The following is a 13358-nucleotide window of genomic DNA, read 5'->3' as shown; positions in this document are numbered from 1 at the left end:
GGAGCTGAAGCGAGCGTTGAGGAAGCCAAAGAGCCAGCAAAAAGAGGGAACCGATAGTCGGAGGTATCAGGAGTGTATACAACAACAAAAACAGAGAACAAGGTGTGGTTGAATGTTGTTGAAACAATTGGAGGAAACAAAGGCAGCGAGAGGGTCCAACAGAACAAAAAAAAGGGCTGAAGGACCAACAGGACAGGAGGCATTCGAAGGGTGAGCTTCTCAGCTAATCGTGTTACCCTGTGAAAGAATTAATCAGGTATACAATGTAGTCTGAAGTATAATTCTGTGATGTAATGAATAGAGTTTTATCTAACATTGTTTGAAGGGAGAAGTAGCCAATAGAGAAGCAGTTATGCTGAAGCATTTATTGTGATAGCTAGAACAGATGCTTGAACAGAAAGTTAGTTCTTATGCAGAGCTTAGTGCAGCGAATAGTGGACTCACTAAAGCTGTGTGGAGACATTATCAGAGGTCATGAAGGCTATTGGAGACTCTGTGTTGACTATGAAGTGTTGTAAAGACTCGTTGATGAGAAGACTAGTTGTCATTGATGCTGTAGCATGGAGACTATAGTGAAGCTGTAAACAGACAAAACTCAGTAATGAAGAGTTATGAGAGCAGAACATTACTATCAAACGTGCCTTGACAAGATTGGGTCGGAACCCTTGGGGCTGGTGCCTCAGAAGTAAGAAGGATTGGAGTCCTTGGGGCTGGTGGCTCAGAAGCAAGAAGGATTGGAGTCCTTGGGGTTGATGCCTCAAAAGTAAGAAGGATTGGAGTCCTTTGGATTGGTGCCTCAGAAGTAGGAAGGATTGGTGTCCTTGGGACTGGTGTCTCGGGAATTGGAAGGATTGAAGTCCTTGGGAGTTGGTGCTCCTAAGTCCATGATTGTTGCCTTGGCGAAACAGAGTTGGAGCTCTGGAGGTTGGAGCCTCACAAAAGTCCCAGTTGGTGCTTGGCAAATGATTGCAACCACTTATATATTGTATCTATTTTATTGCAAAGACTATATTAATAAAAGCATTGATACTTGTTTTTCATCCTGTGTTCTGAATATAAATGTTTTTACTGGTAAAACAATAGTTGAAAAAGAAATATTGATTCACCCCCCCTCTCAATATTTCCAACACTTTGCTGAGTCTTCCCGAATCATGAGAAATCTCCAACCAGAACTATCCCTGCTCCTGACTGCAATAAATCACTTTGAGCTTCTCTCCGACAACTGGTGCGTTGCTCTCTTCAGAAATTCGATCTTAGATCTCTCATTCGATGTGTTTTCCAAATGCCCATCAAGCCTCCTCTTATAATCCTTCTTTTGAGAACCAACGACCCCGATTAGATTCTAATAAATGGCTCGGACCATTTTGGCTTGATCCTCGTCTTCTTCTAGAAGTTTCACCCACAGTTAGAGTAATACCCTTTAATTATTTTAGTTTCCTAAGTTTAGACTTAGGCACCCATTAAAAATAATTAATTATTTTAATAACACTGATTCAGGGTGGAATTTCCCAAAACTATTTATGGTATTGTGGAATACATGTGTTCAAGCCTCCCTACAAATTTTGAGGCTTAGAGCACATCTTTTGCTACCAGAAATCAACACTCCCTCTTAGCAATGAATGTGCTCTAGTAATGCAACCTGCTGAAGCATCACCTTTTTCTGTAACACCCCCCTTTGCGCTGCTTTTCTCTAACATCGTTGCCTACCAACTACTGTGCAAATGTTGCATCTGTACTGCCACTGACCTTGCCACTACCAACACTGCATTTGTACCACAACCCTCGTAAATGCTGCATTTGTGCTGCTGCTGGCCCTGCCACTGCCAACACCGCATTTGCACTGCAGCCTTCCCTAACTGCTACTACTATTGCATCAGCAACGGAAAAGCATTCAATATTACTGAACAAGTGTTTAGCATGATGCATTTGTTGCTAGAGTTATGACTGCTGCTAGTCTCTGCACTGACTCTATAAAGCCTTTGCCCAGAATGTCAACGTTGCTCAACAGGGCTGAAATTGACCTCCAAAAACAGCTCTGTGAACTTTGGTCAATGCAGCGTCCAATAGCAAGATAACGCAACCCAAAATAGTTCGAAAATAGCCAGTCAAACATGGTCAACAAAAGTCAATGCAACAACTTGAATTAGGGCAGTTAACACTGGTCAACATAAGGGTCAATCTGGCCCGGTTTTTTTGCCTAGAACAATGGCCTACCCAAACAAAAGTCTCCCTCACAAAACCAAGGTCAAACAGGGCCAACGCTAGTTAAAGTCAGCCTCTTGAAATTTCGGTCAAATTTGTTCAACGCGGCAGCTAGAAAATCATACCTTCCTTCGCACATTTGGAGAGAGAGAGAAGCCCATAAATCTGTACCCAATTAAGAAGGGAGAGAGAAAGATGAATGAGAGTGATGCCAAAATGAGGAAGAGGCACCTTGTATTTATATGCAACGTTGAAGGCTGGGGGAGGCTAATTTGATGGCTGGCCGACCTTGACAATTTGTCCATAATCAAAATAAATTCATAACTTTATTTGTACATGTCAGAATGGAATGATCTTTAGATCAATCCTACACCTCTCGGAAAGAGGAATCCAAGAAAAACATCAACTGCTCATAAGAGTTGTCCAAATTGATGTTTGGCCCTAGTTGCCAAATTTAACAATGTGTCCAAGCTTGCCTGCAAATTTTGAGGCTTAGAGCACATCTGATCCTACTAAAAATCAACACTCCCTCTTAGCAAAGAATGTGCTCTAGTAATGCAACCTGCTGAAGCATCACCCTTTTCTATAACGTCCCCCTCTGCGCTGCTGATGTCTGACATCGCTGCCCACCAACTACTGCACAAATGCTGCATCTGTACTGCTGCTGACCCTGCCATTGCCAACACTAGATCTGTACTGTAACCCTTGTAAATGCTGCATCTGTGCTGCTGCTGGCCCTGCCACTGCCACTGCCAACACTGCATCTGCACTGCAACCTTCTCTAATTGCTGCTGCTACTGCATCAGCAATGGAAAAGTATCCAAAATTACTGAACAACTGTTCAACATGATGCATTTGTTGCGGGAGTTTTTACTGCTGCCTCTAAAGCCTCTACGCTGTTGCTGACTTTGCTTTGTGCCTACTGCACCGTTGCCAACTCTAGCTCTGCACTGTTCAGTCTCTGGCGCTCCTTGCTACTGCAACTGTCACTCCAACACTCCTTTGCATCAACTGACACTGGTATATCCTGCTACTTCTGATCTGGGCTGCCGTAGCAAGGTATTGATCCGTGAGGTGGACTCCTCAAGGACCCTGCCCATCTGCAGTTCTTTGGAACTACAGTTCTATATCACCCCACCTCTGGGCAATCATGGCAAACTCCTCTTCGATCTGTGGGGATGCAACCTTCAGATCATGCTTCTCGTCCATGTCCTTCTTCTTGAGAGGAAGCATGATCTAAAGCACTTAATCTTCGAAACATCTTTCTTCTTCTTCCGCTACTCCTGCTGCCCCTTAGATGCGAGGGCTTCATTCTCATCCTTCTCCTTTGGCTTCGTCCCACTGCTACTGCTACTACTATCAATCTTGCACTTGACTAAGTCTCTCCTCATCTCTTCCTGCTGAAGAGCGTCCACATCCCTTTCCAATCTGGCAATCCCTCTCTACCCAGGATACTTTGGACAAACACTTGCCATTCTTCTGAGACTGAGTTGAGGGCCAGCCTCATCATCTCGGTAGGCTGAGATGTTGACCCCACAACTGCCAACTGTTGATTTGGGGTAGCATTGGATGTGCTCTAGCCATGAAAATTGGTGGAGAGGCTAAAGCACATGAGATCTCCAAGGCCCAGAAATGGTTTGGGCAGATTCTAACCGGTTTGGGAGATATTAAAATAATTAATATTTTTAATGGAGTTCCTAAGTCTAAACTTAGGAAAAATAAAATATTAATGGGTATTAATATAAATTGGGTTAGAAGGTTCCAAAAGTCATGGATCAAGCTAAATCTAATCTTAGCCATTGATTAGAGATTTAATCTCGGTCGTTGAAGGACCAACGAGAAAAGTATAAGAAGAGGCTTGAGGGTCAGTTGGAAGATACACCAGAGTGATCAGTCATTCAATTTGCTAGAGCAGGGTTGCTAAGCAAAGTCGAATCAGTGATCAACAATGAGGGGTAGTGAGTACTAGGCAGAGAGGCAGAGACAGTGCCGAGAGGCCAGCGCAGAAGTAGTGAGCGAGAGGCAGCAGCCAGAGCAAGCCACGCAGAGCCCAACAGAGACAGCGCAAGGGCCAGAGGGACTGCGTCATCCATGCAGAAGGCTGTTGGAGTTACACAAAGGGTCCCATAGGTTGCACAACGCCTCAGAGGGCTGACGTAGAGAGGTTTGAGATAGACGCAGAGCAGTAGGAGGCTGACGCAGAGGCGAGAAGGGTCAGCACAGAGCTTCAGAGTCGTTGGAGAGGGTTTCGTGGGACAGGTTTTTTGAATACTTGTTTTCGAATAAGGAGGTATTGCTGCTGTGTATTTTTCTCTGTCGGGTGAGCCGATTAGGCAGCTAGTTGAAATACTGCATAATAATAAACCCTCAGAATAGCTGCACCGGTTTTCTCGAATTGCGTTTTTCCGAGGACATTTGTCCAAAAATAACGGTGTCACTTGTGTGTTTGTTTTCTTTCAGCTGTTGATTTGTAGATGTTGCGACTGTATTATGTTTATTTTGGTATTTAAATGTTTTAAATAATTTGTTTGAATTTAAACAAGTAGAAGAAATAAACCAGCATAATACAGATTAATTTTCTAATGGATAGACTTAGAAATTTTGATAGCAATGAGTCTCGGATCTCCTGAAGCTTCGTAAGGAACAAATCAATGCGTTCCCCTTTCTGCATCTGCGTGGATCTCATCTTCTGCTCCAAGTACATCTTCCATTGCTCGGAAGATCCTTTGAATAGCATGGCCAAAGCTTCCCATATCTGCTGAGCAGTATCCTTGCTGGCAATGTGACACACTACATGATCCCTCACTCTGTCGAGGATCATCCTCTTGGCCTTCGCCATTTCAGCCTTGTACTTCTTAAGCAGATCTGGATCCGTGGGTACATCTACCACACTGTCGACGTAGGTTTTGAGATTGTGCTCATCCAAAAGGCATGAGATCCTTGCCTTCCAGATCACATAGTTGGATGCACCCTCCAACCGATCCTGATATCGCAACCCATTAGCTACCATCTCTGCCAACGAAATTTCGAACTGCCTCCTCTCTCCTCTATGCTGCTGCTGGGCTGGCCTACGCACTTCTTGCTGGAGTTAGTAGATCTGCTTCTCCCTGCTATTGCTCAACAAATGAGAATTCAAACTTCTTGGCTGGAAGTCCTCTGAGAAAGAATTCCCTCAACAATGTCTCTCTTCTTCCTTCTGATGTTTTTCTGCCCTAGCAACTGCTGCAGAAAACTGCGTCACACCAGAGACCTCCTCTTCGCTGAAGCTTTTGTGCTGCTCCCTCTGACACTGGCAAACTTCGATATGGAAATCTTTCTCTTTGTCGACTCAATCAGAGAGAGATTTTCCCACGAAATTTTTTCCCTCTTGGCGTGGACTGCGCAATCCCTCTGGGGATTCGATTTGCTGCCTACGCAACACTTTGACCCTCCTTCTCTTCAGCGCTGGGTTCTTCCGGCTCTGCTCTCTTGCTTCACCTGCAACTCTGATACCATGTGAAAATTTGGAAGCCAAATTTCTACTGCAGTAACTGATTAAGTTCCTTCTATTTGTTAATTACTAAACAAATTATTTACTGCTTCCTACAACAAATATCGAAACTAATACACCGCAGTCTTCACCAATTAAAATTTTTTTATGGACAAATGTTCTCGGAAGAACTCAATGTGGGAAAACTGGTGCAGTAGTTGAGGGTTTGTATTATTAAGCAATAGTTTTTTCTGAATACAATATCTGGATGCCTTGCAGGCTATTCAGTGTAGAGAATATGACTGACAGAAGATTAGTGAGAAATACCTCACATTATCATTGACAATCCCGACTGATCCATCCACAGAATGATTTATCCCTTGCTGCCTCTTTGCGACCTCTGCGTAGTCACTGCGTAGGCCCAACATCACAACTTCTAGGGATAGTGTCACCCCTTCTACTGATCGGGTTGCCTCTAAGACTTCAATGCTGTCCTCCCGGTCTCACACCCCGGTTTCCGGCTTCAGAAATCGACCTTTCTAGCAAAAAAATGGATCTCCTCAAGGCTTTGCGCTGTCTTTGTGTCAGCCTACGCTGCCCAGCGTAGCCTCTGCGCTGCCTCTCTTGGATCTCTCTCTACCTCCTCTGCTTAGTATTCTCGGATCAGGAAAAATCTCCAATTGGAACTATCCATGCCCCTCATTGCGAGAAATCACTTCGAACTTCTCTCTGGCAACTGCTGTGCTGTTCTCTTCAGAAATGCGATCTCAAATCTCCCACTCGATGTGTTTTCCAAATGCCCATCAAGCCTCCTCCTATAATCCTTCTGTTGAGAACCAATAAAGCTGATTTCGGGTGGAATTTCCCAAAACAATTTCTCAGTATTGTGGAATACATGTGCCAAACCTCACTGTAAATTTTGAGGCTTAGAGCACATCCGACGCTACTAGAAATCAACACCTTGGGGATATGATCTATAAGGTCCCTTTTTGGTCTAGGACCTTGTTTGGGTTTTTGAAAAGCCTTGATGCTCTCACATTTCTAATAACCATTTTTCACCGAAAACATCCAACAAGTGGGTTTTTTCCTCCTTATGGTGACTCTCATAAGAAATCGTTAAAGCACGGGTGGCCAAGGTGTTTAACATGCCAAATTTTTTTGCTGGATGATGATGGGACTTAGCATGGAGGTATTACTTTGTGTGAGTCTTTTTACCTAAGTTGCAGGAAACGCAGGGGTAGGGTCCGTTTCCGTACGGAAACGAAACGGAAACGCGTTTCCGCGTACCGTACGGCCTGGAAACGCGTTTCCGGCCGTACGGGCACGTTTCCCGAAATGGAAACGTGCCCGTACGGCCGGAAATGCGTTTCCAGGCCGTACGGGCCCCGTTTCCTCCAAAAAATCACTTGTTTTTTAATTTTTTTTTTTTTTTTTTTTTCTAATTAGTTTGTAAATTTTTTTAGGGTTTCTAAGCTGTTCTAGAAACCATTTAATCTTAATCTTAATGTTAAAATGTTTAAGTAAATGTATCATTAATGCTTTATGATTGCACATATATATATTAATAATTTTTAAATGTTTTTAATATATATATATATATATATATTATTATATATATTCGCGTTTCCCCGTTTCCAAAATTTGGGGAGGTCGCGTTTCGTTTCGCTTCCGCGTTTCGTTTCGCTTCCCCGTTTCCTCGTTTCGTGCAACTTAGCTTTTTACAGAACACCTAGTGTGAAATGGAACCATCATTATTTTTGGAAATAAGAACATCAAGGAAAGGAAGGCTACCATTACTCTCAACCTCCATAGTAAACTTGATAAAGTCAAATTAACTATTCAGATGTTGTTTGAATAATTCCAACTTATCACGACCATGGGGCAAAATAATGCAAGTATCATCAACAAATCGTTTCCAAAGATTCAGATAGAAAGGCACAAAGGCTAAGGCCTTGGTCTTGAAGTCTTCCATGAAAAGGTTGGCTACGACAGGGGAGAGAGGGGAGCCCATGGCAACTCCATAGGTCTGCTCATAGAATTCACCTTGAAAACTGAAGAATGTGGAATTCAAGCATAACTTGACCAACTTGGTCGTGTTGGGATCTGTAATGCGACTAATAATATCCACAACTTCATTAATGAGAATCTTGGTGTAAAGAGAAACCACATCAAAGCTAACCAAGATATCAAAAGGATCTAACCTAATATCTTTAATTTCATTAATAAACGAATAAGAATCTTTAATGAAGGAGCTGGTGATGCCCACCAATGGCTTTAACTTTTGGGCTAAGAGGTTGGCCAAAAGATAAGTGGGTTCACCAATGGTATTAACGATGGGTCTGAAGGGGCATCCTCTTTATGGATCTTAGGGAGGTTATAGATTCTTGCTAAGATGAATCACTGTCATCAGAGGAAGTTCAGAGAAAATATGGGTGAGAGGGCATTGCTTATTTTATCCTTATTTTTATTCAATACCAGGGCCCTTCTTTCAATACTCTCTCCAAATCTTCCTAGGTAACAAACTGAACAATGATGAAACCTTTTGAGCATAGGTGTATGTCACAGTTGTTGGTCCAAGCTATAAAAATCCACCAATGCAGAACATCAGACTTGGGCCAAAAACCATTGAATCTGCATATCATTGCTCTAGATTGAAGAACAGAAAAAAGCTGATTTACCTCTTTTAGGTTTACCTCCATGGTGGGCACTTGTTGCTGTTGTTCAACAATGTAAGGTCTCGGATTGTATTGTGGCAGATTCAATGGATGAGGGCCTTTACCCCGTGTCATGTCGTTGTAGGAAGCTGGGCCTCCTGGGTCCCTGGATCCCGAGGCAACCCCATGCAGCCTCAACAACAAGATAATGGTAAGAGCTTCTAGCAATGTCGTAATCTTTCAACTGGGAAGAATCTTGCAACTGTCTCCCTTCACAAATAAGATGCTGCATGTCTACAGGAACTAACAACCGATTCTCAACAAGCTGCTTTAGATCCACCCCAAGAACTGATCCAGAAACCCATATTTGGATTTTTTTTCCACTAAGGATTTTGGAATTTTCATTAGAAGGTTTCTCCCTGCAAAACAAACCTTTAGAGGCAAGATTCATGAGCTTGGAGCCACCGCCCTAATCAAAACCCTAGAAATTTCATTAACAAAATGGTGCCTAACAGCAGTGGCATGGTCCCCAGAAACCCTAATGACGGCGGATGAAATAATTGCATGCATTGCCCATCTGCATTGAATCAACTTAGACTCCTTGTAGCATTCTAGGTTCTCAGATATGACACCCAAACCTAGTGGATCAAATCCAAAGTATCCTGGGGCTGATCTGTCGAGATTAGCGGGGCGGGCCGGACCAAGGTTCCTTTTGGCATCGAGGAACTAAAGAAACGCTGATAGATCCATGAGATGGAGCAATAGTTGGTCTGTAGGTTCGTAAGCGACATTGGAATTCTCAGATCTGGCCGCAATGACATCTATAAAAGTTGGTTGTGTAGGCGGAGCAGGGATCTCTTAATTGTCGGTTAGCATTGACGCAACCTGTGACATTGTTGGCCATAGCGCAGAAGAACCAAGAGGGGATAACCATTCCATGCACCTGTCCTAGATATAAAAGAGAAAAAGAGTGTAATCAGAGCAGTTCTTCATGGTTAGCTCTGTTACTTTTTTTTTTTTTTCCTTTTTTTTTACATTCTATTGGAATGTTGAAGCATCAACCCACTAAAAAACGCACCTGCTGAAAACAAATTTGTCTAGTATAGATGGTCAAGCATGTTTTTTTGGCACACATCTTCATTTATTATTTGTAATTAGTTAGAAAATGGTAGGAATGAACGTGCATAATGAACTGGACACCATCACTTGGGGGGGGAGGGGCGGATGTCAAAATTTTGTGCCAGATTTTCTCTAATACTAGTTCTTGTTATCCCTTCTTCTAACAGGGGTACCTATAGTAAAATTTGGACTTTCCAGATTATCATTAAGCAATTACACTTCAGAAAATTCAACTATAAATGCAATAGAACAGTAGAACAGTAGAGATCACAATAGCACAGTAGACACCACAATTTTTTCACCTGGGAAACCCAACCTTGGGAGAAAACCCAGCAATCTTTTCTAGGAGAAATTATAGTTCAATTCAACAAATGGTACAATCTGATTTTTCAGTCAAACTTGGTCAATCTGACCACACAAACTAGCTAGGTCAAACCTGATCCAAAACTGCCCAGAATATCAGTCAAACTTCTGCCCAAGAAAACTCGGCTAACTCTGCCCAAGAAAACTAGGTTAACTCTGCCCAAACTTCAGTCAAACAGTGCCCAGAAATCGCAGTCAGCTCTGCCTCATAAAGTTTCGGTCAACTGTGGTCAATTCTGCCTCAAAATGTTTGGTCAAACAGCCTCAGATAGTCTGCGCTCAACTCAGAAAATTTGGTCAACAATCTGCCTCAGAAGTTCGGTCAACTGTGCAACAACTCAGCCAGAATGTAGTTCAGTGAACCCTCAGAAATTTGGTCAAACAGATCAGAATAGGACTTGGTCAATTCTGGTCAACTTCAGATCTCCTTGTTTCTCCTTTGCATTTGTGAACAGAAACTATTTGACTTGATGATTCGAATTGATTTTGTTGTCAATGAGGGAGGTCGAATTGGCAACGCCAGATTTTCCTAAACCATTTATCATCGAGTGTGATGCTTCCAGATTCGGTATAGGTGCAGTGTTAATGCAAGAAGGGCATCCAATAGCTTTTGAAAGCAGGAAGCTCAATAAAAGAGAACACCTCAAATCCACATACAACAAAGAAATGCTCGCTATTATGCACGCACTAGTTAAGTGGAGGCAATATCTTTTGCGAAGTAAGTTCTCCATTCGAACAGACCATAACAGTCTCCAGCACCTCCTTCAACAAAAAACACTTTCCGAAAAACAACAAAAATGGATTGAAAAAATTGCCGTCTTTGACATGGAAATACTACATAAAAGGGGAAAAGACAATGTAGTAGCAGATGCCCTATCAGGAAAGTCGAAGAACCAACACTACTTGCAATTTCGGTTGTTGTTCCTGAATGGCTTAATGAGATTCGAAGCGAGTATGCCAAGGATCTAGAAATAACAGCGATAATCAATAACCTTCCCAACAACTCAAAATTTGAATGGAAGAATGATATTCTATGGTACAAGGAAAGAATCTATCTAAATGCAAATTCCAAGTTTAAATTTAAGATACTCAACGAGTCACATGATTCACCGTCAGCCAGACATGTAGGATTCTTTAAGACTTACTACAATGCACGTCAATCCTTCTTTTGGAAAGGAATGAGTCGCGATATTCAGAAGTATGTAGCAGAGTGTGACACATGTCAAAGGAATAAAAGTGAAAATATTATGACACCTGGATTACTTCACCCTTTAAACATTCCGAATCAGAAATGGGAAGAAATTTCGATGGACTTTATTGAGGGATTACCCGTATCTGAAGGCAAGGACAAGATTTTCGTAATGGTCGACAGACTCACCAAATGTGCTCACTTTATGGCAATAAAGAAATCATACTCAGCTAAGCAAATCGCTGAAATATTTTGCAAAAATATTTATAAATTACCCGGTTTTCCGAAAGTCATTGTGAGTGATAGAGATGCCAAATTCAAGGGTAATTTCTGGAAGGAGTTGTTCAACCACATAGGAACCTACCTAAATATGAGTTCCGCTTATCACCCTCAAACAGATGGACAAACAGAGGTTGTCAATAAATGTTTGGAGGCCTACCTACGTTGCTACGCTACAGAAAAACAAAATAAGTGGGCTCAATGGTTGCATCTCGCTGAGTGGTGGTATAATTCTACTTATCATACGTCAGTAAAAATGACGCCATTTCAAGCTTTGTATGGATATGAGCCCCCAAAATGGAAGGATCTAGCTATTGTCCAGACAAATCTACCTGCTGTTAAAAATCAACTAGAAGAAACCCAAAAAATCATCCAAATACTAAAAGAAAACTTGAATAATGCGAGGAATCGTATGAAGCAACAAGCAGACCGAAACAGAACCGAAAGAGAATTTGAAGTTGGAGAATGGGTGTTTGTCAAGCTTCAACCATACAAACAAATGTCCTTAAAACAGAAAGGAAGAAACAAATTGGCACCAAAGTTCTATGGACCTTATCAGATCAACAAAAAGATCAGCCAAGTTGCATATGGTTTAAGCCTTCCAGAGAAAAGTTGTGTTCACAATGTCTTCCACGTCTCCTGCCTAAAAAGGGCACCATGCGACCATCAATCAGCGCAAACAACGCTTCCATCCCTGGATGATGAGGGAAGGGTCATTCTAGAACCAGAAGGTATTTTATCTACTAGAGAAAGAAAGCTTCGACGTTGTACAATCAAGGAATACTTGATCAAGTGGAAGGACTTACCCGAAGAAGAAGCTTCATGGGAGACCGAAGCATTTTTTAAACAACATCCGCCGTTACGTATGCTTTGAGGAGAAAGCATTCTTTCGAGAGGAAGGCAATGTTATGTAAAAATTAGTTAATATTATGTAAAAATTAGTTAGTTGTAGTTTATTAGGCAAAAGGGCATGATCAAAGATCATGCCCGTTCACCAAGAGGCACCTAAGGCGGTATATAGCCAGGGCCTCTCACAAAAATGTAATCATCATTCAATTATTAATAAAATATTTACTTAATTCTGTTTATTACGGAAGTTTTATACCTCATCCTCCTTGAGCTGACATGAACTTAGAAAAATATTTTTCTTTCTCTATGTGTACCGACCATAGCTAAACAAATCGACATCCTTGTGGGCCCCATCTGGACCAAGGGTAAGTTATTAGTTTGCATTGTCAAAATACATGCTTGAGCAAGGGAAAAAAGCGGATAAGGCTCTTGCAGAAGGTTTCTTGCATCCGACTTCCATGCCCTCATCAGTGCAAGTACTAGGCAAAACATGCATCTGGAAGTGCTAAAGATAGTCTTTGCCTCAAGCTAAAGTCATGCACAGGGGTATGACCAAGAGATGAAATGGCTGCTATGCTAATCCTCATTAGAGTTCTTATTATCTATTAACAGGTAAACATCTGGTCTTCTTGGATTCCTCTAAGGAAAGCCAAATAACTATCACACACACCATATATTGGACACAGTCACTAGTAGTTTCTGGAATCATACATGGAAAACATAGACAGAGGTCAAGGTTTATATACATGGAGGTGAGGTGCTGGTCTTTCCCAGGTGTGCTCTCTCTCTTTTTATATTTCACTGCCACCCAAAATGCTTAGTGGTTTACTTTTCTCCATTTGTCATAGTGCAGTTCCCACTGTTTTCCCTGTGGCAATTATACAGACTTGTATTTACTATTTTTATTTACAATATAAAGAAAATTTTGATTTATACACCATTGACTTAATAAATGGAGAGCATTGGAATAATTTTCCTCGATATATTAATGTACTCCTTTTTAACGGTTCCTTGACAGAGCTTCTTTGGATCCAGCTCCTCTGGGCCAGATCTGCCTCCTCCAGCAAGATTTCTATACAGAGATTCTTTCCTTTGGTCTCAGATGGTTGGAGAAATTCACACTTGACTTCAGAGGTTGACCCCGTCTCTCCTTGGCCTGATGGTAGGCTCTTGGAGCACTGTGGCTCTTTCCCAGAAGCTTGGCTTTGGAGCATTGGAGCATTATGGTAGTTGA

At 41.9% G+C, this 13358-nt stretch overlaps 1 protein-coding gene across 4 annotated transcripts in view; it reads left to right on the top strand.

Moving 5' to 3' along the window:
- LOC149233725 (ATP-dependent DNA helicase homolog RECG1, chloroplastic/mitochondrial-like) overlaps positions 1-13358 on the top strand; it is a 513467-nt gene that overhangs the window by 246710 nt on the left and 253399 nt on the right. The window lies entirely within an intron of this gene.

The sequence above is a fragment of the Pinus tabuliformis genome, chromosome J (genome assembly GCF_031772625.1).
Source record: "Pinus tabuliformis cultivar Carrire ecotype Pingquan chromosome J, CPIR1, whole genome shotgun sequence".
Classification (NCBI taxonomy): Eukaryota; Viridiplantae; Streptophyta; class Pinopsida; order Pinales; family Pinaceae; genus Pinus; species Pinus tabuliformis.
Note: the sequence above shows the minus strand (reverse complement) of the source record. Positions and strands in the feature narration are given on the sequence as shown.